This window comes from Accipiter gentilis, chromosome 20, assembly GCF_929443795.1.
Source record: "Accipiter gentilis chromosome 20, bAccGen1.1, whole genome shotgun sequence".
In the NCBI taxonomy this organism is placed as follows: domain Eukaryota; kingdom Metazoa; phylum Chordata; class Aves; order Accipitriformes; family Accipitridae; genus Astur; species Astur gentilis.
The window spans coordinates 94,484-120,964 of NC_064899.1; the positions used below are offsets into that span (position 1 = coordinate 94,484).

At 45.0% G+C, this 26,481-nt stretch overlaps 2 long non-coding RNA genes across 2 annotated transcripts in view; one reads left to right on the forward strand and one right to left on the reverse strand.

Moving 5' to 3' along the window:
- Nucleotides 1-585: 585 nt before the first annotated feature.
- Nucleotides 586-26,481, reverse strand: part of LOC126048738 (uncharacterized) — a 28,142-nt gene continuing 2,246 nt past the window's right edge. The window contains exons 2-3 of the long non-coding RNA XR_007508971.1: nt 1,206-1,559; nt 586-849 (exon numbers count right to left, since the gene is read on the reverse strand). This is a non-coding gene — a long non-coding RNA (uncharacterized LOC126048738). The remainder of the gene's footprint in view (nt 850-1,205; nt 1,560-26,481) is intronic.
- LOC126048739 (uncharacterized) lies at nt 13,612-20,547 on the forward strand. The gene is made up of 2 exons (XR_007508972.1): nt 13,612-14,010; nt 19,679-20,547. It is a non-coding gene; the product is annotated as an uncharacterized LOC126048739 (long non-coding RNA).

Consider the following 26,481-nt stretch of genomic DNA (forward strand, 5'->3'; position numbering starts at 1 on the left):
TTTTGTTTTTTTCTAATGAGTATCAACACATGAAAACTCTAAATAGTTTCAGGAAGGTCAGTATTTGCTACAGTTGCACTTGATCCAACATCCCACTTTTTTTTCCAACAAGCAAAGGAGTTCAACCAAGTTCCTTTCAAGAGCCATACAGGAGAAAGTACAGGTTCTGCTCTGTCTGCTAACAAGCAGGCGAAGGAGCTGCTACCAATTTGAAAACTATAGAGGCTCTGCCGTGCCCATTTTGAACTGGGGAAGAAAAATAGCCCTTCCTGTTTCAATATTTAGGTCCACTTTTTCTCATTTGCAAAGTAGATCCACTGCCTCAGGAGACTGACCAGAATTACCTGGAACAAACATTATTTCCGCCTAGGATCTGTTTGTTAGTTAAGAAAACAGTCACTATGTCTCTGTGATAATATTACACGATTTCATCACTACATTGCTGTCTCAAGGGGCCCAGTTGTATTTTATTTTCTAGTAACACGGTATCTATCCAATTCCTGTCTCTGACTTAAGAGATGAGCAACATGCAATTTCTTCAATGTCTACTTATCACATGAGGAAGTCAACAAACCACTTTTCACAGTTACAAGCACTTTTCAAAGACATGACAGTTCGCTCCGGTCATCAACTGACCCTGAACAAATTGCAAAATGTAAAAGGATCAATAAATGTGAGAAAGACCTTCGGTATGAGGGAACCCAGACAAACCGGTGCAGCAGCTTTCTTCCCTATTGATTCGAAGAGAATGCTCTTTGGCTGCTGCTTATACGGATAATCCACAAATTATTTGCTCTTCTTCTTAGCCAAAGGGCTAAGGCAGTGCCATCAGCAACTTCATAACATACCCTGAAACAAGAAGCAGATATTACAGCTCCAAGTCTGAGGAAACAGCATCAATGATTAAGACAGCTCTAACATGGAAGGCCTGGTAAGTGGCAGTGGTATAAGGCACTAGCAATTTATCAGGGCTCTCTTTCAAATGCTGGCATTTTCTGTGACTTGGATTTTGCCTATTATTATGAGATCATTCCATCACCTATCACACAAGTGTAGCTTTGTTAACTTTGAAAGAAAAGCTGCTAGACAATATACAACACAAAGTTAGACAAGCGAGGGCAGTACACAGTGATTTCACAGGCAATCTGGAATCGGGCACCCGACTTGAATTCCTGGCTTTGAAAACCTCTCTCCAAATGAATTACCATCTTTCACTAAGATCCAGCAGCAGTTCTCTCCTGTGCCTCATGCTCTTCTTTAGTCAGCCAAAGCCCACGGAGCTGCACTGTAAGCTTGAAGACCAGGATGCCAGCTTCGTGTCCTATTTCTGTCACCTAGTTCTTATGTACCGTTTCTTGCTAATCAGAAGGCCCAGTGACTCCTCGTCACACATCACACTGGAGTTAGTACATCCAAGCATTACTTCTGCAGCGCTACATTTGCATGGATTAGCTGCTGAACCCTCCAGATGATGTACTGCTTTTCAAGAAGGGTGTAGTATAACTGGTGAGGGTCTACAGTAAGTCCAAGAGGGTGCTCAACGATGTACAGGAGTCTGACTTCAAAGCATAAATTGAAAAACAGCCGCTTAACCTGGAAAGCCGCTTAACCTGAAGAGAAATAACAATGTTTAAACTCTAAAAGGTAGCTATAAGGAAGAACTTTTGTGTACATCCACTGCACACAGTTACACGGAATCATGGGGCTTAAATTACAACCTGAAAAACCTAGGGTATGTGGCAATCTTCGCAACGGTAGTAATAATTACAGGAAATGTTTAAGAATAAATTAGGCAAGCATTTGTCAAGAATGGTACAGAAAGTTGATCATTCACCTCTAGAATGAGAGCAACGCTAGACTATCTTTAAAGGTTCTTCTTTCCCCACTACTGTCCCTCTCCGTATTTGTACCCTCAAACACAAGCATCATCCCCAGCTGTGCACTTACAATTATATCTGCATATGCACATGTCTAGATATGCACACATTTATTTCTTCGTTACACACAGCTGAAGGAGAGTACTCATAGGTAAGCCAATTTACATAAACAGCTTTTGAAAGTTAAACACCTCAGCTTCTTGCAAAACGTTAGCCCAACAGAACACCGGGAGCGGTATGTAAATCCTTATGCCAAAACTGCGTTCTCTTAAATCTTATGAAAACCATCTCTAATATAAAGCCTGACTTGTCTATTTTCTGACACTCCCCTTCTCTGTCATCAGGTACTTATTAGACAGTAAAACAACTGACAGGGCAAACACCATAACTAGCACAATAGCTGACTTCCGTAGCAGTTGCATATCATGTCTGAATAAATGTGAGTTTAGTAGGTAGATACACATTCATAAATGCACAAGAACTGAAAGGAGTAATCTGTAACTGGTAGACTAAGAACACTGCAATAGCATGCAATGTAAATCAACATGCACCTACCTATAGGGAAGGGAAGTACAGAAACATTCTTCTGGATTAAAAAAAAAAAATATACGCAGCAATGGTAGGAAAAGGTACTTGGAACGTGCCACTTTCAATCCACTGAAACAATGTCTGCAACAGCAGTAAGAACACTGGCAAACCACCTTCTCTGTTCCACAGGGCCTCGAAACACATACGCATTGTCTGTTGCCAGTTGTCATTAGGAAACAAAGGCACTGCGATCAGTAGAAGTGTGTAGAACACCAAAAATGAAACTTTTGAATATGTCACATGCAAGATCCTCATTCTCCGTGCAGTCTACAAGGTTACACAATTGTAAAATACTTTGTAAGAATGAGAATCCTGAAGTCTGCCTTGGATTAAAAAAGTTTAAAAATTCCACTTTGTTTTGAGGTTTTTTTCCAAGGGTTTTAGAAATAAAAGCATCTTGGTAAAGTGATTTTCACACACTGCACAGACACAAGCAGTGTTTCTCCCACTGCGAGAGGAGTATAAAAATACTCGTATCTAATATGTTAGACAAGAGTGACCAAGGTCACAGGACAATCTGTACTTTCCCACTGATCACAAGGAACGGGCCAGGTGCTTTGTGCCCCCTATGCAGCTGGAGCATGCAGTTGCCTGGTAAGTTGTTCTGAGCTATTGCATCTTAATCACATATACATGGAGGAATACCAAGCTGGCCGCTTAGGTTTATCAGCCAAAACAGTTTACAGCAACACAATAGTTTAGAGCAATTCAGGAAGTTTAACACTGAATTTAGGTATGTGCTTATATGGGTTGATGAACAGAACTTTTATAAATGAAAGGGAAACAACAGAAGTTATTTATATGTGATTTCAGAGCATACAAAAGGTATAGTCTACAAACCAAGTATCAATTACTAGCAATATTAACCTGTTCAAAGGGCATCATGTAATGTCTCAGACTCAACAAGCATAAACTGACAGACTGTTATGATTTCAAAATTTTAAAAAGTTCTAATAGTGTGCCCAAAAGGGAAGTGTATCAGTGTTCAGGCTAGACTCCTTGTCTCCAATAAATACACATCTTAATTCTAACACAGGATAAAAACTGATTTATAAATTTCCTTTTTGTCGTGGTTTCAGCCCAGCCGGTAACAAAGGACCACACAGCCGCTAGCTCACTCCTCCGCCCCCCTCCGGTGGGATGGGGAGGAGACGGAGGAGAGAAAAGAAAAAGAAACTGGAACCTCAAGGGTTGAGATAAAGGCAGTTTACTGGGACAAACACAAAGAAAAAATTACAACAACAACAGCGGCACTAATGAAAAAGTATACAAAAAGAGTGATGCACAGTGCAACTGCTCACCACCTGGGACCCGACACTTCCCCCACCGAAAACAGAGAGCACCCCCCGCGCCCGCTCCCCATTTATATACTGAGCATGATGGCACACGGTATGGAATAGCTCCTTGGCCAGTTCAGGTCAGCTGCCCCAGCTATGCCCGCACATCCCAGGTTCCTGTAAAAATTAACTCTATCCCAGCTGAACCCAGGACACTTATAAAAATGAAACTGTTCCAATTACCCTGCTCACTCCTATTTAAGATATTAAATAGTTCAAATAAGAAGTAACTTGAACCAATCCCTCCCACCCAGCTATAAACCAGGACCATATACAGCCCTTGCAGACTACACAAGATCCTGTCTCATTCCAGCCATATCATTAGCATAAGCTGTGCAAACCCATGTAAATCAACAGGTTTTTCAGGCATAAAAGCAGACTCCAACAGCAGTTAAGCCACTTCTTACAACTGACAATGTCATACTTCCATCGCTGACTATAGCACAAGAACAAAAGAGAATGGGTCATTATTGTCCTCCATGAACTTGAGGGGCTGCAAGAAACCAGTGAAGTCACAAGCCTGGATTCTGTAACGTCACTATCAGCATAATTTCCAGATCAAAGATCCAGCCTCCTGTTAAGATCATCAAACATAATTTTGAGTTCAGAGGACAAGTCATCACAACACTATGTTAGGTAGAGTATAAAACCTTATCATCAGATTCTCAGCTAGTTTAAGTCAATGTATTCTGTGTACTCCGCTAAAGTCAATGAAACTAAACACACTATCACAGGAAAGAGATATTTCAGCACGCCTCAGACCTGGAAAACTATCTTGACAAATGCCCATAACTTTTAACACAAATTCTCTGCACTGCCCACAATCTCTCAACAGCAAGCAGTAGTAAGACCCTAACATTTACTTGCAACGTATTTCTTGCATAGCATTCATTTTTACTTTAATTTTAAAAGGGGCAACTAATAAATAAGATCAGTAGAAGTGTGTAGAACACCAAAAATGAAACTTTTGAATATGTCACATGCAAGATCCTCATTCTCCGTGCAGTCTACAAGGTTACACAATTGTAAAATACTTTGTAAGAATGAGAATCCTGAAGTCTGCCTTGGATTAAAAAAGTTTTAAAATTCCACTTTGTTTTGAGGTTTTTTTCCAAGGGTTTTAGAAATAAAAGCATCTTGGTAAAGTTGTAATGAACGAGTTAACTTTGTTCATGAAATCGGGAAGGGAGAAGAGACATATTGAGAGTTAGCAGATGCCTTGTGTAAATAACAAAACTTGCTTAATTGGTGCGTAAAGGTCACAGGAAGAGGGCAACGGCTATAACTTACTAGCTAAGGAGGGAAAAGAATAACAACTATAATTTACCAGATAACGGGATGGACTCCACCAAGACTGCACTTTTCTACATCAAAGGACATTCTATATCAAAAGACACTCGTCCTTGAGAAGACAGACCGAATCTGCCTAGTGACAGACCTGCACGAATGAAGAAAGAAGAAGCAGGACAAGGCGGAGACTTGCAAGAAAGAGATACATGGAATGTATATAAGGAATGTAACTATAACCTAAAGTTGCGAGCTTGTGGCGGAGCACTGCCTCCCCGACCGCCCAGCACTGTTTTGCTCTTTTATCGCTTGCCAATAAATTCGACCTTTTTTATTCACTACAAATTGGCTCCTCCAATTTGTCACGAGCGTCTATAACAAATTTGGTGCCGTGACTCGGATCCAGGTTCTTTGGTGCGGGCCTTCGCAAGCGGGGAGGCGCCCTATCCCCGGATAGCCCCGTCTTGAGGAGGTGCTGCCACCACACCCTGGACCCGCGAACCCCTTTAAATTACGATAACTGAGCAAAAGAACCTGCAGGACCCCTTAAATTTTGTGCACGAAGACCAAGCGAAGACCCTAGGAGTGGGTGAGTATATAAGCCGTGAACCGTTTGGTTGGGGTGGTTATCCCGAGGTGCGACTGTGTGAGAAGTCTCTCTGAGATCACGCGAGTGCGGACCCTCCAGTAGTGCAGTTCTCGTAGCCCGCGAGGGAGCGAGTCACGACCAAGGGGAAGTGAGTATGTGTGTGGATAAGGGCACCTCGGAAGATGGGACAGAGGAAAAGCAAGCCCCCTGGATCCATGGGGATGGGGAGGAAAGATAAGTTACCAGGCATACCCCCTGATAGTCCCTTAGGCCTGATGATAAGATATTGGGACAGTTCACCAAAGAGAAAAGATAAGTCTAAAGGAAAAAATTATTAATTATTGTATTGAGATTTGGGGTGGGAAACCTCTCAGCAATCCTCATATACTCTGGCCCGTGTTCAGGTCTTCTGAGGATTGGATATGTCAAGCTCTGAATGTATATGTGAACCAAAAAGAACCTTTTAGTTTAGAAGAAAGTGAATATGCCAGCCTCTGGATAATATCCTCGGCTAGAAATTATATTTTTGCCTTAACCGAAAAGAAAAAGACGAAGGGACCCCCACGCGAACAGTGGGCCCCAACTAACCAACCCTCCCCACCCCCATATGTCCCGGCTCCGAATCCCCCGCCATCCCCAAATCCATCACCCTCTCCATTCCCACCCCGAATATATCCTCAATTACCCACTCACCCAACCCCTTCTGCCCCGGTAAAAACAGAAGGGATGAAAAATCGAAGTAGGACTCGGAGAGACCAGAAAGCGACACATTTTTTGCCCCTAAGAGAAGCTGCCATGGGGGGAAATCAAGGTGGAGTAGGATTTGTATCGGTACCCATAAATCTGGGGATGTCCGAGAATTTAAGAAGGAAATGAGAAGTTTACTCGAGGACCCTCTAAGGGTCTCCGAAAGACTAGTTCAATTTTTAGACCCTAGTGTTTACACCTGGGATGAAATTCAGGCTATCTTAAGAATACTCTTCACATCTGAAGAAAGGGATATGATTAGGAGATCAGGGATGAGACACTGGGACCAAAGACATCAACATAGGCCCCAGGGAGATGTGAAATAGCCCCTACAGAAACCAAGTTGGAACCGTCAGGTTGCAGGAGATAGACAGAGTGTGAGTGATTTGAGAGACATGGTGATTTGGGGAGTGCGGGAAACGGTTCCCGGAGGTCAGGATGTAACTGGAGCCTTCGGTGAGTGTCAGAGGGGATATGAAGCTCTGACTGACTAGTTGGAAAGATTGGAGAGAGGTTTGCAGTTGTGTTCTGGAGTTGGCCCTGGTGCAGCCGTGGGTCAAGCCCTGCTGAGGACACGGTTTGTGGCTGGATCGTAAGTGGACATAAGAGAGAAATTAGAGAAGTTAAAAGACTGGCAGGACAAAGGGTTAGATGAGTTGTTGAGGGAGACTCAGAGGGCGTACGTACGTGGAGATGAGGAAAGCCGATTGGACCGGAAAGTAGAGAAGCAGGAGTTGAATGCTATTGTTGTGAGAAGAGAGGACACTTGAAGCAGAGTTGTGGAAGGGAACAGTAGGATGAACAGATGTTTGGAGGTGAATGGGGGGGTCAGGGGCTCTGCTTATTGGGGACTGAAACATCTACAGAGCCCCGAGTGGAATTGAAGTTGAGTCCCCAGAGGGAGGGAGTGGAGTTTTTGGTAGATGCAGAGGCCGAAGGATCCACCGTTCAGGGGCTGCCCTCCGACTACATCCTTGCTGGGAACACCATGAATATTGTAGGTGCAAAAGGGAAACGTCTTGAGGTCCTTGGTGATTTACTCTGGCTCCCTGGGGCGGAATACGGTTTGTTAAGAAGGGATTTGATTTTGAAATTGAACTTGAGCGTTCAGGGTCAGGGAGAGGAGTCCAGCTCCGTGCGGTCGCGGTGGAGCCGGCGCTGCAGTGGCAGCGGACAACGTCCTTTGTTGCAGCAGCAGCGGCGGCAGCGGCAGCCCCCCCCCACCCCCGGCGGCGGCCGCCGCCTCTCCTCGCGCCGCGGGGCTGTAATGAAAGTCAACTCTGTAAACAGCCAAAGAGAGTGGGGCTTTCTGTGCGACTGCTGTATCGCTATCGATGACAACAATTCAGATGGACTGTGCTACCACAAGGGTTCACAGAGTCACCAAATCTATTCGGACAAACTTTAGAGAAAATTTTACAAGATTTCATTTCTACCCAGAGAAGTCAAGTTATTACATTATGTGGATGATCTATTAATAACAGGAGAAACTAAAGAAGGAACCCAAGAAACGACTATGTGTAGGCAGTTAGGGCCAGGCGGCCAGAAGACATCGCGCTGTACGGAAAGACAGGGCCTCTCTCCTGATAGCCAATGGCACTTAGTTTATGATGTAAGCAGACGGAAGTGACATTGTAAACCCAAGCTATATAATGCCGTGTCACTCACCAATAAACGCCATTTGCCATCTACCACATTGGTGTCTGCGAGCTGATGGACCGAGCGACCTTGGGGTGGTCGCCGTGCCGTTCCTGAACCAGGTCGCCACGCCTTACTGAGGCGACACTATGAAATTGTAAAACCCCCACAAGCTAAAAAGGAAATTCGACAAATATTGGGATTACTAAAATATTGTAAACCATGGCTTAAAAACTACAGTGAAAAGGTGAAATTAACTAATAACCAACTTAAATGGTCTACAAAAGATGATCAAAAATTAAAGAAAATAAAAAGGGCATTAATACAGACACCTGTATTAAGCCTCCCAGATTAAAAAAAAAAAAAAAAGAAAAAAAAAAGAGAACTTTTTTGTGTGTGTAAATAGTCCTTGCTCAAAACTGGACAGGAATTAAGAAACCCGTGAGGTATTGTTCTAAGTTACTTGATCCAGTAAGTAGAGAATGGCCTACTTGTCTCCAAGCTTTAGTCACTACGGCGTTATTAACAGAAAAAGTTAGAAAGATTACCTTTAGTACCCCTTTAAAGGTGTATACTCCACATAATGTCAGAAGTGTTTACAACAGAAAGGGGGAGAAAAAAAAAAAAGGCTAACAGATAGCTGGATCCTAAAATATGAAACAATATTAATTAACTCCCCCAATTTAAAACTGAGAGTAACCTCAGCTCAGAGTCCAACACATTTTGTTTGGAAAACCATCAAAGAAATTACAACATAACTGCTTAGAGGTAATTGAGACCCAGACTAAAGTGAGGCAATAATTAATAACGACCTAAAACCTGTAAAATCAGGACCTATAAACCCATCATAGTCAGCTCAGGCTTGTGAGCTGTATGCCCTATAAAGGTCCCTAGAATTATTTAAAAAAAAAAAAAAAAAAAAAAAAAAGGGATATTTACAGATTACAAAAATACATATGGAGTAGTTCACACTTTTGGAAAAATTTGAAAAGAAAAAGGTTTAATTAATACTCAAGGGAGAAATCTTATACATCAGAAATTAATAAGAAAAATTTTAAGAACATTAAGAAAACCAAAAGAGCTAACAATAGTACACGAGAGAACATCAAGAGAAATTAGATTACCGAATCAGAGAAAATAATTTGTCAAATAGAGAGACCCAGGAAACAGCGCTGAGGACTCAGATCACCAGAAGTAACATAGTAATTTTCTTTATATAATAGTTCTAAGAGTAAAATATGTTACTCTGGTGCAAAACTTCTGTGACAAGGAATTGTGTTTTGCCTCTGAATATTTAAGGTTGCCAATAAACTATTCCTGTTGGCAGGTTAATAAGAATATAAACACTATACAGTCCTGTGTTAATACCTAATTGTGTTTATAGGCAAAATTCAAAGACTTTACTAAACCATCTGAAAAGTAATACTCATTTCAAGTTGTTAAAAATGTATAACTGTTTTAAACTAGTTACTTGCTTCTTACTTGATTTGGAAAAGGACTATAAGCGATTAAGGTAAAAACCAATTCATATGGCTGTTATAGGTTGTCTCACAGGTATTTATAACAGCATCTTTTTTCAAATACTTTGATAGTTGTTGTAGTACATATTTTAAAAATATTTCATTAAATTTATTAACTTAAGAAAGACAAATGAAAATTTATATATACACAAAACTACTTAACTTGTCAATAATGAATGTGAGACAGTGACTACTAGTTACTTATGGAATATGACATATAAAATACTAATATGCAGAAATATACTGAACCCTAGTAAACATTCATAACATTTTAAAAATCAATCAACAAGCAGCCACAGGAAAGAGAAAAACGGCTTATAGACCTTTTGAGAGAATACAAATTGATTTCACTGAATTACCGAAGTATCCTGGTTTCAACTGGGATAGAGTTAACTGTCTTCCTAGTAGCTGATACAGTGCTGTGTTTTGAGTTCAATATACAAAGAATGTTAATGGCACTGATGTTTTCAGTTGTTGCTCGGTGGTGTTTAGACTATGGTGGTGTTTAGACTGTAGTCGGGGATTTTTCAACTTCTCATACCTGGCCGGCAAGAGGGCTGGAGGAACGCGGGGGGGTTGACATAGGACCCGGCCGGGGCAGGTGGCCCGTACTGGCCGATGAGGTGTTCTGTGCCATGCAACGTCCCATCTAGTTTAGGAACTGGGAAGTGGGGGGGCAGGGAATCGCCGCTCGAGGACTGGCTAAGTGTCGGTCGGCGGATAGTGAGCAATTACCCTGCGCATCATTTGTGCATTCCAATCCTTTTATTACTACTGTTATCATTTTATTGGTGTTATCATTATCATTATTAGTTACTTCTTTTCTCTTCTATTAAACCGTTCTTATCTCAACCCATGAGTTTTACTTCTTTTTCCCGATTTTCTCCCCCATCCCACTGGATGGAGGGGGAGTGAGTGAGCAGCTGCGTAATACTTAATTACTGGCTGGGGTTAAACCACGACAGTCCATTTTGACACACCGTGAGGCGCGAAGGGTTGAGATAACAACAAACCTGACCAGAACTTGTTGAAACAAATTTGTTACCAATCCAACACCCCAAGGTTAAAGATGCATCTATCCATGCCTATATAACTACCTTAACAAAAGTCATGAGAAACAACTGCCAGAAAGGAATAATAGAGCAAACACTCCCCTTAGGATTTCCTGTTCATAAAATTAAGCTTGGGAACCACATGCTGATAAAAAAAAAAGAACCGATAAGTAAACCTGTGATCATCAACTGTATAAATCTAGATTGTAACTGCTATCCATTTGTATAACATAAGTGTATAGTGTGTCAGGGAAAGTGGTGGAGCCATTGCCATTACGGGTATTCCCCCAAAGGAGTTTCTTAGGAGTAACACGATCGGGAAAGACAATTGACTGACAAAGCCTTACGCCTAAGGGTTTTAATAGGAAAAATTAAAAAGGATTCCACTAAGTGGTAGGAAATATTTATAAAAGAAATACATCCCAAACGATATTGTTATCATTCAACGAACCTTACCCTAATGTAACAATAATAACTGACATAAAGTGTAGAAAACAGTCATGAGAGTGAGTTGCTACTTGTGAGAAGTAAAAAAAAAAAATTGAAGCGCTTACAAAATAAAACAAGCCAAACAACCTAACAAGTGCTCCCCTGAAGAATAGATCTGCTGCTGAGAAGATAGTACACCCCGTTGCTCGAAGCAACCGAGTAGACGGAGAAGGCAGAAATGTACTACTGTGGGGACTGTTGATGACGAGCTGCCTTAAAATATAAAGCTACAGACCCATATAGTAAGTGCTACCAAGTTGAAAACACCCTAATGTTTCCCACTGACCCAACCTCACTCCACAATGACCTAAAAGATTTAAAAATTAAAGACATAAAAAGGCAAAGATCTTGGGGTATAAAAGAGACACCTTACGATAATTAAGTTGGGAAAATAATACCCATGACGGTCCATGGATACCACCACTGTTCCCTAGATATTGGGATCAAGCTCTAATGTCTTTACTTTATGTAATTTTAGGCCTTAGAAATGTAAAATTATTAGTTTTGGTATGAATGGACTCGGTACAGGGGAAAAATCTCTATCAGCCATACGAATGGACTCTGTCAAGATGGGAAGATTCCACAATTACCCCTAATAGTCTCACTGCTAACCTTAACTTTTAAACCATGCATTTTTTAATGAATTAATCACTATTGTTAAAAGACACTTAGAAACTGCACATTTAATGCTGCTATAAAGCAATATAAACAAATCAAGGACGAAAGAATTACTCCTATCCTCGGGCAGGCAAAAGAAGTATTAGATCGATTTAATGAACAAAATCAGGATAAAATAGAAAAGGGGGGATTGTAATGAACGAGTTAACTTTGTTCATGAAATCAGGAAGGGAGAAGAGACATATTGAGAGTTAGCAGATGCCTTGTGTAAATAACAAAACTTGCTTAATTGGTGCGTAAAGGTCACAGGAAGAGGGCAACGGCTATAACTTACTAGCTAAGGAGGGAAAAGAATAACAACTATAATTTACCAGATAACGGGATGGACTCCACCAAGACTGCACTTTTCTACATCAAAGGACATTCTATATCAAAAGACACTCGTCCTTGAGAAGATAGACCGAATCTGCCTAGTGACAGACCTGCACGAATGAAGAAAGAAGAAGCAGGACAAGGCGGAGACTTGCAAGAAAGAGATACATGGAATGTATATAAGGAATGTAACCATAACCTAAAGTTGCGAGCTTGTGGCAGAGCACTGCCTCCCCGGCCGCCCAGCGCTGTTTTGCTCTTTTATAGCTCGCTAATAAATTCGACCTTTTTTATTCACTACAAATTGGCTCCTCCAATTTGTCACGAGCATCTATAACAGAGGCTACTAATGGTGACCACAGAGAACAGACCAGCTCGGAGGGGGCGAGGAGGGCTGATGCACAATTTCTACCTTTGAATTCGTTGGGAACTCGGTGGGAGTCACAGACTTGCAAGCCACAACCCCAGCTATCCAGGACATGGGCTTCCCAACATCACAAAACTCCGGGGACGGCGCCTGCGCCGGCGAGCGAACGCCAGGCTGCCCCACGCGAAGCACGGCGCATGCGCCCGGGAAGCGCGTCCGCACGGCTGGTCGGGGAGCGGGCACAGTGGGAAGCCCGCGGAAAACCACGCGAAACCGGCAACGCTCCCGAGTCTGACCTGGTTGGACTCCGGGGGCCGCGAGGACTACGCCGCGCCCGAGAGCCACGCTGCTGCCCGGCCGCCGAGTCCGTGAAGCTCCCGGCATGCCCCGGGAGGCAGCCTGCCCTGCCGCCTGACCCCGAGGGGACGCCGCTTCCGTTCCCCCCCACCTCCCCACGCCGGCGCAGCGGCAGTCCCCGCTGAGCCTCCAGCGCCGCTCCGGGTAGCTCCGGCACGCTCCCGCCGCCGCCCCTCCGGCACGGCGCGGCCCCGCTGCCGCTCCGTGCGTCCGACAGGGACCCCGCCGTCCTCCTCGGGGTTTTCCCCGGGACCCGCCGGCCGATTGCGCAGCCCCGCCACGGTGAGCCCCCCCGCGCGCACGTTCTCTCAGCCGCCCTGTCAGCACCCCCACCCCCGTGCGCCCGTTCTCTCAGCCGCCCTGTCAGCGCCCCCCCACACCCCCGCGCGCCCGTTCTCTTAGCCGCCCTGTCAGCGCGACCCCCCCACCCCTGCCGCGCGCATGTTCTCTCAGCCGCCCTGTCAGTGCCCTGCCCCCCACCCCCGCGTGCACGTTCTCTCAGCCGCCCTGTCAGTGCCCCGCCCCCCACCCCCGCGCGCACGTTCTCTCAGCCGCCCTGTCAGCGCCCCCCCCCCACCCCCGCGCGCACGTTCTCTCAGCCGCTCTGTGAGCCCCCAGGGCTCCCCCCTGGCCTCGGCGCCCCCACCTCCCCCGGGCCACCCCCGCCTCCGACGTTCGCGCTCCGAGGGGCGCCCGGCCCCGCTCACCTTCTCCCTCGGGGCAGCCGCAGCCCGGTCACTGCTCAGCTCTGCTCCTGCCTGGGCTCCCGGCGGCCCCTCCCCCGGCAGCCCCTCCCCTTGCCAGGGAGGGGGCGTCGCCATCAGCCTCTCACTGCCCGCACCTGCGGCTCCTCCAGCCCCGGCCCGCAGCTGTGGTACCGAAATCCGGAACCAAACCCCTCAACACCAAGGTGAAGTGAAGCAGCAGGCACTGCCTTGATTGAGTGAAAGATGTCAAGAGTCATCTGATGTGGAAGAGGTGTTAACTGGGGTCAAAATACAGATTTTAATACCCATCTTATTTTAGTTCTAAGACTTGGCGATTGCCAGGTATCATCTTTTCGATTTCCCCAGGTCCACCAGCGAGCGAGGCCACAGGGGAGATTTCTTCCAGAGAGAGGATAGAGTTATTAAGTCTAAAGACCACGATTTGCTTTTCTCCTTCATGAAAAGGTGAGTGGATCATATAGCATCACTAGTCACCCAAGCAGTTAACCCTGAACTTTTCACCTGTCCTTTAATGCAGTCAACTCCAAGCTAAATTTTCCCCGTTATTAAGAGGGGACCAAAGATCATGTGAAGTATTATTATCCTTTCTACAAATACACCCCCATCTTAGAGCTTTAGCTACTAGAGAAAGTCTTGGGAGTTTGGGGTCAGAGGAGCTGCAAGTATAAACTTTCATACAGCTCTGTTTAGGATGTGTGATGTTTCTCTGGTTGTCTAAACCGGTCTAAATTTCCACAGATGGTCCCGACTCTGGGTGGCTCTAACAAGGATCCTGGAACTCCAGTAAGTTCTAAACATCGTTTTATATTTTAAACATGATCCCAAGTTCCTTTTTGCACTTGTCTCTACGGTTTTGGCAGCTGAGAGCCCCAAGGGGTGCTTGTACAAGTTTCTCCCGAAGGGCGAGTAAATTAATTCTTTTGTCCGTGAGGTGGATGGTTTGGTAACGTTATAATTCACAACGCTATAATTCCTTCTTTCAAATTTTAAAAAAATAATTGCCTTTTAAATCCATCCAATTTACTCTGCTAAAATGATTCTCATTGTTCTACCTCTTTTCTCAAGTTTTGGTTAAATTCAATGTCAGTATTCTCCACGGAACTAGATTTTCATCTGACTTTGGAATCGGAAGGCAGGCTGTTACTGAGGTTAAATTTTGTGTCTTTACAAAACTTTGAATCAGTTACAAAACTAGATTATTTTTTTTAATCGAAATGACAAAAACGGTTAATATCAAGATGAATAGCTCAAACAATAATTGTTTCATTTTGTTTATCTCATGTTAGAACCTCTCAAAAAAAATACATACACCCTCTAAACACACAGAAAGATTATTGCCCTCGGCAATATTCCTAATAGCAACCCCAACATTATAAACTTTACACAACTGTTTTCCCAAATAGATAACGTGAAACTTACTTATAGATTTTCCGTTTTAAAGGGCCAGTTTCTTTAGACTTCCAGTTTCTTGTTGGGTGCTTTCTTTATTCTCGAATAATGAAGCCAAGGTGCTTCTCCCAGACCTTTACTGCTACAAGTGTTGTTAAAATGACTCGACACGGTCCTTTCCACTTCTCGGTGGTTTTATATATATTCAATCTCCTGGTCGGAAGGGATGCGCTGCTACGTCCAATTCTAAGGGTCCAGCTGTGGAGACATACTGACAAAGTTCTCGAAAAGAATTGCTTAAAGAAATCATAACACCTTTTAAAAACATATCTCCAAAGGCACTCAAGATACTCAGAACACAGGACTCTTGATATGGTCTTTCATACAACATTTCATAAAGACTTGACTTTTCTTTCTCTTCTGGCTATACTCTGATTCTTAATAGAGCCACGGGTAACGCTTTGACCCATGTGAGGAGTGAGGTTTCCTGACAAATTTTACTCGACTGTTGCTTAAGGATATAGTTCATTCTCTCTCTCTCCCCCCCCACACTTGCTTGTGGTCTATGTGGGGTGTGATAGTCTCAATCCATAGATAATACTTTGCTCAACTTGTCTCATAATCTTTGCTATAAAATGAGGGCCATTGTCAGATGGCATTCTTACAGGCACCCCATATTTTGGTATTATCTCTTTGAGCAAGACTTTGACTACTTCCCTTGCTTTGTTGGTGCGACAAGGGAAAGCCTTGGGCCACCCAGTAAAGATATCAACTAAAACTAGGATATATCCTTATTTTCAAGGCAATTCTATAAAATCAACTTGCTAATATTCTTCTAAAAAATTTCCTTATTTAATAATCCCAAAGATGATCTTATTACTGATTCGGGGATAATTTTACATACACATTTCACGTCCGCTTATAATTGTTTAAACAATCTTTGTCATATTTCACTTTCTGTTTCCCAGTATACTTTGTGATGTTCAATGGGGCAATTTCTCTTATTATTGTGGGTGGGACTATTATTCGACCTGTCGGTGTTACAGCCTATCCTGTTTCATTTTGTTAGCCTGCAATCTAATAATTAATTCTTCATCTTTTTCATTATAATTTGGAGTTTCTTTAGGCAATTTTATACCTTTCTCTGGAACTAGTGCTAGGATGCCTTTTTCTGCAGGCTCTTTAGCAGCTTTATCAGCCAGTTGGTTACCTGCGTTAGGACTGGTCTTACCTAACTGATGTGCTTTACAGTGCATTATCGTGACTGCTGTTGGGTTTTGAATGGTCTCTAACAATTTCAGTATTTGTTCTGCGTGCTGAACGGTGGTTCCTGGTGCAGATAACGGTCCTCTTTCTCCCCGTATCGCTCCCATGCACACGTACTACTCCAAAAGCATACTTTGAGTCTGTCCAAGTGTTGACTCGCCTTCCTTGACTTAGTTCCAGAGCTCGAGTAAGAGCTATCAATTCAGCCTTTTGGGCAGATATCATCGAAGGCAAAGTTGGCAACGCAATTACCTCCTCAGTAGTTATTGTCTATCTCGATAAACGTTTTCCTTCACAGATGGAACCGCTTCCGTCAGCATACAGTTCCCAATCTGTTTCTTCTAGTGGCACATCTCAGAGATCCAGTCAGCTGGAGTAAACTCTTTCGATTGCCTGCAAGCAGTCATGTTCCAATTCTCCTTTAACTTGGTCAGTTGTTGAAAACGCAACAGGGTTAACGGCGGTAGTAGTTTTTAGGTAAACATCATCATGTTCCAGCAACAACACCACTTGGTATTTCAGCATTCTGCTAGGGGATAACCAGTGCCCCCCTTTCCGTTTTAGCACAACAGTTATCATATGGGAAACGTACAGTAATCCTTTGTCCTCAGGTGAACTTAGGAGCTTCCTGGATCAGTAGCACAGTTGCAGCGACGGCTCTTGGACGACCAGAGCATCCCAGACTCACACTATCTAATCGCTTCGAGAAGTAGGCCACAGCTCGCCCACTTGGCCCTAAATATTGGGCCAGGATACCCAGAGCTCTACCTCTTCTTTCACGAGCAAAAAGTTTCAAGTGTCTTTTGTGAGATCTGGCAGACGCTAGGGCTGGCACCCCTATTACAGCCTGTTTCAATTCTTGGAAAGTAGCTTTCTCGGCATCGGTCCAATCCATCGTTTGAGGTTTTGAGCTGCTCCTATAAAGGTCAGGCCAGCAAGCCACAATTTATAATCTACAGGTGACACCACTCAACCATTCCCGGAAATGCTTGTCATTAATTTTTTTTAGTCTTAGGTTCAGGGAGACGACACATTGCCTCTTTTCTCTCAGTTCCCAATTGTCTCTGTCCTTTTAGGATTTTAAAACTCAAATTTAAGTTTCTTCTTTCGGTTATTTGGGTTTTTTCCTTTTGACACTCGATATCTACTGATTCCCAAAAAGTTCAAAACAGTTAACTTTGTGCATTGTTCTTCCATCTCAGCTACAATTAACAGATCATCCGTATATTTCAGCAAGATTTCTTGATTATTTTCTTTCTTCCAAATCTCTAATTCTCGTGCCAGTTGATTTCCAAAAATGGTAAGACTATTCTTAAAGCCTTGAGGCAAGACCATCCACGTATATGGTGTTTTTCTCCCAGTCTCAGGATTTTCCCATTCCAAAGCAAAAACCTCTTGACTACTGGGATCCAAGGGAATGCAGAAAAAGGCATCTTTTCGGTCTAACACTGTGAACCATTCTCATTTCTCCATTAGGGTTGTTAACAAAGTATAAGGATTTGCCACTACCGGATGAATATCTTGTACCATTTGATTTATTGCTCTGAGGAGGTCTTGAACTAATCTGTCGTCTTTTTCATCAGCCTTTTAACAGGCAAGATCGGGGTGTTATATCTGGATTCACATTCTATTAACAATTTGTATCTTAAAAATTTTTGTATTACCATTACTAACCCTTTCCGACTTTCTGGTTTTGGGGGGTATTGTTTAATTCTTACCGGATTCGATCCTGGCTTTAATCAACTCTCACAGGTTCTGCTTTTTGGATTTACCAGGAACTTCCCAGTCCAGACGATTGGAATGACAGCATTATACTTGGACTGGTATAATCTTCTGCTTTCGGTAAACATCCTGTTAACAACAAAGCCGCTGCTTCGATACGTGTAGTTTCTGGAATTAAAATTTTAATCTCTCAATTTTTAAATTTAATTTCTGCCTCTAAGTTCTCAAATAGATCTCTCCTTAACAGGAGTTTAGGAGAATTTGGCACATACAAAAACTGCTGAGTGACCCATTGCTTTCCTAATTTCATTGTTAAAGATTTAAAGAAGGGTCTAGTTTCTCATTCCTTGTTGCACCACCACCACCACTTTCTTCAAAACTTAACTCTCCCTCCAAGGTATTTAAAACTGAAAAGGTCACTCTAGTGTCAACTCAAATTCAATTTTCTGTTCTCCCAGTTTAGCTGTAACCAGAGGTTCTGCTGGGAGACTCCCCTCCGGTCCCCGTCAGATACGTTCACTTAAAAAGAACAAATCTACTTGTGGTACTTTATTCCATTTACTCTCTCTCCTACAAAACAGCAGTAATTGCAATATAGTATTATAACTCAAAGTTCTGTTTGTTTACCACTTTTCCTGCAATTCACCCCAATGTGCCAATAAACATCCCAACGGTGATGATTCTGGCAACTTTTCATCAGCAGTTCTATTTCCTGCACTCTTATTCTTAAACAATTTTGCTAATGCCATTATACTTATATACATTCAAATACTAAATACCAAACAAATGCAAACGACAGCTGTCCCAAATAATACACAAAGTCCAACCCAGCAATAGCTTCCGCTTATGACTTACGGGCAGACGCCTAGGCTTCCACTCCAGACGGGTACCCTCCAAGCCCCAACCCTGCAAAGCTTTCGCCGCACCTCACGGGCAGGCTTTCCAAACAAATTCCAAAGAAGCAGCGCCTTACCTTTTTTCCAGGGAACACTGCGAGGAGCTTTGCGTGTCAAGGGTGACGGTTCTCCCCGACAATACCTCGGTGCCGGCTGGAGTTCGATCGACGCTCGATCTCGTCCAGTCTCACTCGCAAGGTCCCATCTGGGTCACCAAAACCGTTACCGAAATCCAGAATAAAACTCCTTAACACCAACGTGAAGTTAAGAAGCAGGCACTTTGTTTTTCGCAGTGCTGGGGACACGGGGGATCGCTCCTCCAAAGGCGTGTCCCACTTAGTATCAAAATCCGTTAGTTTTTACAGACTTTTCCCGCCAGGTCATTGTTCCTAAGCTCCTTCCGTAAAAACGCATACTATGCTCGTTCTTAAATTTAACCTTTGTAATGATCGGTCCTGTGATTATATAGCCTTATCAATATTCTTAGTTAAAACCAATCATTGGTCAGCGACACTTGGCTCTGCTGACTGGCATCGTCGATACTCAAATCGAGATGGGAAGGGTAAGGGGGCTTCCAAGCAGGAAACTGGTGTCCATGACGGTTTCCTTAGTTTCCTGAAACAGCATGCAGAAAAAACAGTAACTTCCTGGTGAGGTCTCTAGGGTTAGCTGTTTCAAACTTTAACAATATTACGGTTCCTAGCGTCACGCATAACACAGCTCCTAAAGTTTCTATGGCTACGTTTCAAACTTAACAATCCTATACGTTATGCTTCACAATTTTACTTCTTAATCAAACCTAACTCTCCTATGTGATTAAATGTTGATTTCTTTACCAGAATATTTGCAACAGCTGGAGCCCAGCAGGAACAGGGGGGGCACGGCCCGCCCCCCCCAGCGCCTCACCTCCTCCTCCCCTGGGGTCCCTCACAGCCCCTCGCCCCGTGCAGAGGGAGCGCAAACGCAGCCCGGAGGGCAAAGGGGACGGCCGGCCAGCGTCTATTCAGTCAGTCGCGCGCCTATCGAGTCCTGCCAGTGAGTCTGCTCCGGGGCTCGGGGCGCCCCCCGGCGCTCCCCCAGCCCCTCGGACACCTCTGATAGCATATTTCCATACGTTCTGTATGGCACATCTAAATATTTGGATGGTTTTAATACTTTGTACCAGCTGTGGTTTGCTGCTAGGTGACTGTAAAAGTGAGATTTGGTAAATAATTATTAGAAACCTTATACTAACGCTACGACTGAAACAATAGACAAAAGTATAGCCAAGCAATTAACTAGCAGAGGTAGGTACTCCTAAGTTTTGCAGTTCTTTGCTCTTATGACTAGATGTTCCCCTGTAAGCTAAATGAGAACAATGCTGAAACTGACCACATGTGATTGAAACTGCGTTAAGCTTCAAGATCAAAGAACAAGGACAAGAATAAAGACTTTGAGGACAGCCAGCAAGAACTTCAAATGGGTCGGTGGTCGCAAAAGCACCCCTTCGTCTCAAATGGATCCTTCATTGCGCGTGATCGGATGTAGGCAGTGCTATGATAATCGGTTGCCGTCGTTTTTATGTATACATATGCTAATCTGATTAATAAGCAATTAGTTATTCTATATAACCTGTTTGTGCTAAAGCTGTGGCATGCACGCCAGGTGGAACTATCCCCCGTGCATCCAGCGCTGCAATGAAGAATGCCCGCTTTCTAAAACTCCAAAATGAGTCTTAGGGAGTTTCTTCGACCGGCTTTTCAGTATCAGAGGTACAAGGGAGGAAAGGAGGAGAAAAAAAAAAAAAAAAAAGGCAGGGGTGTGGGAAAGAGAGGGGACCAGGGGAGGGAGGGACCAGAACGCTGAAGAGGGGAGACGGGGCCCCGAGGGCCCGGGGCTCACCGCAGCTCTTGTTCTCGGCGCTGCCAGGAGACTTTGCCAGTTCAGCCGCTTCTTTCTCCTTCTCTCCTCCCTTCCTCTTCTGTAACTCCAGTCGCTTGGCTGTCCTCCGCATAACAGAACACGCGAGTCCCTCGCAGCTCTTACGAGATGAGGCCTCCTAGACACGTAGCCTCGCTCGCTCGCTCACTACGTGGCCGTACCGCGCTGCTGGTCACGCATACAGACCCTGGCAGTCTGACCTGCTGTGGACTACGAGGAGGGATCCTCCCACACCCACAGAGGCAGGGTCTCTCTGGCCTGCAGCAGGAGGCAGCTGCCAGCCAGATGGCCTTCCGTTTCTTCTTCTTTACCTTTCTGTGGCCTCTCCAGCTTCAGCAGCTCCTGTCCGCAGCCAGTAAGCACTCCGCCTGTCCCTCTGTGCTCCAGTGCTGCGAGGAGAGGGAGGCCAGGCAGAGACAGCCCACGCGAGCCTGAGGCTGCTGCAGTCAGCGGCATCCCCGGGGACGAATGGACAGCCGCGCTCACGGCGTGGCCTCTGGCAGAGGGAAAGAGGCAGCAGTGACCGTTATTACCGCAGCTCCGCCCCGGCCGGAGCCCCTCCGTCCGCAGGGGCTTCCACGGACGGACGCCGCTCCTTCCCCGCGCCGCTGCTAACGGCACTCGCGTTAAGGGAGACTCGAGAACACCGGAGGGCCAGCTTGCCGCCCTCACAACAGGGCTCGGGGGCTGCCTGCGGCTGCAGCACAGGCTTCAGGGGAGGGGCTGCAGCTGGGGGCAGCCGCATGGGCCGAGCAGGGCCGGGGGAAGGCGCCGGGGGAGCTCCGGCGACTCGGGGAGGCGCCCGCTGACCGCGCCTGGGGGGTGCCCGCCTCCGTCCCCTCTTCCCTTCTGTCGGCCCTCGGGGACCTGCCCGGCACTGCCCTGGCCCGGCTCGCCTCCGGCGGACCGGGAGCCTGCCGCAGCGGCCGCTTCGCAGCTTCCCGTCCCACCGGCCCCGGCCGGCCAGCGGGCAGGAGGCACCCACCGCCCCCGCCGCCGCCCCCGCCGGAGGGGATCGCTCGCCTCACCCGCGGTCCCGGCGCTCGCCCGCTGCCGCCGACACCCGCACCCTGCGCGCCGCCACGCTGCTCCCGGGGACCGCGCATGCGCGCCGCCGGCCGTACAACGGCGCGCCGGAGGGCTCAGAGCCGGCGCGCGAACGCTGGGCTGCAGTACCGCACTTTGCCCACAAGCACCCGAGGGGCTGGACCGTTTACAGCAGTCAAGTGCAAGGAACAGACAATTCGGGCGGCCGCTTCTGTCCCTGCCCCCCCACCCCATTATCTAGAGAGGAGAAGCAGCACAGGGAACCTGCAAATGGGGGGGGGGGGGGTATGGGGGGTGTCCCCTGGAGCAAGCCCCAGGGACTGCTGTATCCCTCTGCATGTGGCATCAGGGTTGCGGGAGTGACAGCAGCCAGTCAGCAGACGCTGGCGAGAGATTTACAACAAAAAATAACGCCTGGTTCAGATGACAGCCTGAAGGCAGGCCACAAGAGACCCAAAGCTGCTTCGTGCCAGAGGGGCAGCTCTGTTCGGCAGGAAAGGCCACGGCCCAGCGCACCAGATGCGAGCGGCCCACCTGCAGGCGAGCGATACCCCGGCGACCCTGGGGCTCAGTCGGGGTGGGCACCTCCGTGCTATCAGAATGCTGCTCTCCTAATCCTGCACACACGCAAGGCTCCTTGCGCGGGGCTCGTCTCTTATCGAAGAGACGCTGCACGGTGTTACTTACCGCCCTGCCCTCCGGCGTGCAAAGTAATCAGACGTGAAGCAGGGAAAGCAAAGAGGCCTGTCGGGATATTAGATGTCCTCAGCAGAGGACCATAGAGCCCTCGAGGTGCCATCTTTGCTCCCTACAGGAGCGTGGCTCCACACTCCTTGCCGCTCCTGCCAGCAAGCGTCACAATTGCCCTCTGCCGCCTGCAACACGGCCCCAGTACTGCCGCTTACAGAGCGAGAGGCGCTCGCTATAAAGCGGAGATGAAGAACAAGGACGGCCCGTCGATATGGCAGGAGGAACACAGAGAGCCTCCAGCATTAGCCAGGCAGGGCTTGCAACTCACCTCGTGTCCTGGTTTAACGACGGATGATGCGGGGTGCGGGGTGTGGAATATGGAGGAGGGAAAGGAGGGAGGCAGGGCAGGAGATAGGAGAGCAGGGGGTGCAGGGGGAAACAACTCGCGTGAGTTAAAAACTCGTGTGGGTGAAGGGGGGGGGGCTGGAGTAGGAGATGGGGGTGTGCATGGGGGAGACACAGACATAGTTGGGAGGGTACGTGAGGGTACAAAGGTGCATGGGGGGGTACTAAAACCAGATGTGCTGCTTCACAGAAATACGGTCCCACCTGAATTCAGTAGGGTTTCTTCTGCACTTAAACATTAATCAGGCATTTAAAAGCTTCAGTAGACTTGCAAACTGAAACCTCCGACAATTTACGTAGTCTTATAATTTCTGATACCCAGGATATGTGAAAATAAAACTCTTAATTCAACAGTTTTCACTGAGAAAGATACGTGTTAACCTAAACCACACAAGGGAAATGATATCATGTTAGCCATGTAGCCTTTATTAAGAGGTTGAAATTACCTTCTCAGGATCTTTTAAGCTTCTAAGCGTAAAATAATTAGTGTAGCTTACAGATGTGGAAGAGAAATCTTTTGGTATCATAACCAAAGTAGTCTTCTCCTCTATGAATGGCAACACAATCTGTAATACTGCATCGACACCTCAAAACCCATTCTGTCTCTCCTCTTTTCTCATCCAATGTTTTCTTCTAGATAGTTCAAGAAATTCTTTCATTGCCTATCCCATAAAATGAGAAGTAAATTATTACGGAAGAGCTCCACAGATAAAAAGTTAATGCATTAGACTAGCTGTGATATAAAAATTATTTGAGATATATTTATGTGTGATGTTCTGATGAATTATCTAGTTGTTTACAATTGCTAGGACTTCTCTCAGCGGTAAATCACTGACAATGTGCATGAACACAAGAAACTCTTCATGAGGACCATTCTTCCTTTATGCAGTTAAATCAAGTTTTTAAATCACAAAAAGATTTGGCTGTTACACAGTCTGTGTAAATTACATGATAGTAACCCAAACCACAAGACCATGTCTCTCCTACTTTCCTCTGTTTCAGAAGAATCTCAGCTTGCAAAGCACATCAGTTTTCCGTAACACAGATAACCAGGGTTCACACAGTCAGACTTTTCATTTAGAAGGACACAGAAAGAATCATAAAGAGACCGAGTCTCTTTTCCTTAAACATCCTGTTTACAGACAGCTATGTTACCTCAAAGTGCTATGAAAGTTACTTTCTCTAAAACTATGTTCCATTTAGTTTTCCTTTTTTTTTTTTTTTTTTTTTATTCCCCCCTGAAAACAATCTTATAGCTTAATCCGTATAGGATTTTTTTCAAGTTTTGTTTTTTTCTAATGAGTATCAACACATGAAAATTCTAAATAGTTTCAGGAAGGTCAGTATTTGCTACAGTTGCACTTGATCCAACATCCCACTTCTTTTTCCAACAAGCAAAGGAGTTCAACCAAGTTCCTTTCAAGAGCCATACAGGAGAAAGTACAGGTTCTGCTCTGTCTGCTAACAAGCAGGCGAAGGAGCTGCTACCAATTTGAAAACTATAGAGGCTCTGCCGTGCCCATTTTGAACTGGGGAAGAAAAAAGTATTTAGGTCCACTTTTTCTCATTTGCAAAGCATATCCACTGCCTCGGGAGACTGATCAGAATTACCTGGAACAAACATTATTTTTACCTAGGATCTGTTTGTTAGTTGAGAAAACAGTCACTATGTCTCTGTGATAATATTACACGATTTCATCACTACATTTCTGTCTCAAGGGGCCCAGTTGTATTTTATTTTCTAGTAACACAGTATCTATCTAATTCCTGTCTCTGACTTAAGAGATGAGCAACATGCAATTTCTTCAATGTCTGCTTATCACGTGAGGAAGTCAACAAACCACTTTTCACAGTTACAAGCACTTTTCAAAGACATGACAGTTCGCTCCGGTCATCAACTGACCCTGAACAAATTGCAAAATGTAAAAGGATCAATAAATGTGAGAAAGACCTTCGGTATGAGGGAACCCAGACAAACCAGTGCAGCAGCTTTCTTCCCTATTGATTCGAAGAGAATGCTCTTTGGCTGCTGCTTATACGGATAATCCACAAATTATTTGCTCTTCTTCTTAGCCAAAGGGCTAAGGCAGTGCCATCAGCAACTTCATAACATTCCCTGAAACAAGAAGAAGATATTACGGCTCCAAGTCTGAGGAAACAGCATCAATGATTAAGACAGCTCTAACATGGAAGGCCTGCTAAGTGGCAGTGGTATAAGGCACTAGCAATTTATCAGGGCTCTCTTTCAAATGCTGGCATTTTCTGTGACTTGGATTTTGCCTATTATTATGAGATCATTCCATCACCTATCATACAAGTGTAGCTTTGTTAACTTTGAAAGAAAAGCTGCTAGACAATATACAACACAAAGTTAGACAAGCGAGGGCAGTACACAGTGATTTCACAGGCAATCTGGAATCGGGCACCCGACTTGAATTCCTGGCTTTGAAAACGTCTCTCCAAATGAATTACCATCTTTCACTAAGATCCAGCAGCAGTTCTCTCCTGTGCCTCATGCTCTTCTTTAGTCAGCCAAAGCCCACGGAGCTGCACTGTAAGCTTGAAGACCAGGATGCCAGCTTCGTGTCCTATTTCTGTCACCTAGTTCTTATGTACCGTTTCTTGCTAATCAGAAGGCCCAGTGACTCCTCGTCACACATCACACTGGAGTTAGTACATCCAAGCATTACTTCTGCAGCGCTACATTTGCACGGATTAGCTGCTGAACCCTCCAGATGATGTACTGCTTTTCAAGAAGGGTGTAGTATAACTGGTGAGGGTCTACAGTAAGTCCAAGAGGGTGCTCAACGATGTACAGAAGTCTGACTTCAAAGCATAAATTGAAAAACAGCTGCTTAACCTGGAAAGGGCAATACTGAAGAGAAATAACAATGTTTAAACTCTAAAAGGTAGCTATAAGGAAGAACTTTTGTGTACATCCACTGCACACAGTTACACGGAATCATGGGGCTTAAATTACAACCTGAAAAACTTAGGGTATGTGGTAATCTTTGCAACAGTAGTAATAATTACAGGAAATGTTTAAGAATAAATTATGCAAGCATTTGTCAAGAATGGTACAGAAAGTTGATCATTCACCTCTAGAATGAGAGCAACACTAGACTATCTTCAAAGGTTCTTCTTTCCCCACTACTGTCCCTCTCCGTATTTGTACCCTCAAACACAAGCATCATCCCCAGCTGTGCACTTACAATTATATCTGCATACGCACATGTCTAGATATGCACACATTTATTTCTTCGTTACACACAGCTGAAGGAGAGTACTCATAGGTAAGCCAATTTATATAAACAGCTTTTGAAAGTTAAACACCTCAGCTTCTTGCAAAACGTCAGCCCAACAGAACACCGGGAGCGGTATGTAAATCCTTATGCCAAACCTGGGTTCTCTTAAATCTTATGAAAACCATTTCTAATATAAAGCCTGACTTGTCTATTTTCTGACACTCCCCTTCTCTGTCATCAGGTACTTATTAGATAGTAAAACAACTGACGGGGCAAACACCATAACTAGCACAATAGCTGACTTCCGTAGCAGTTGCATATCATGTCTGAATAAA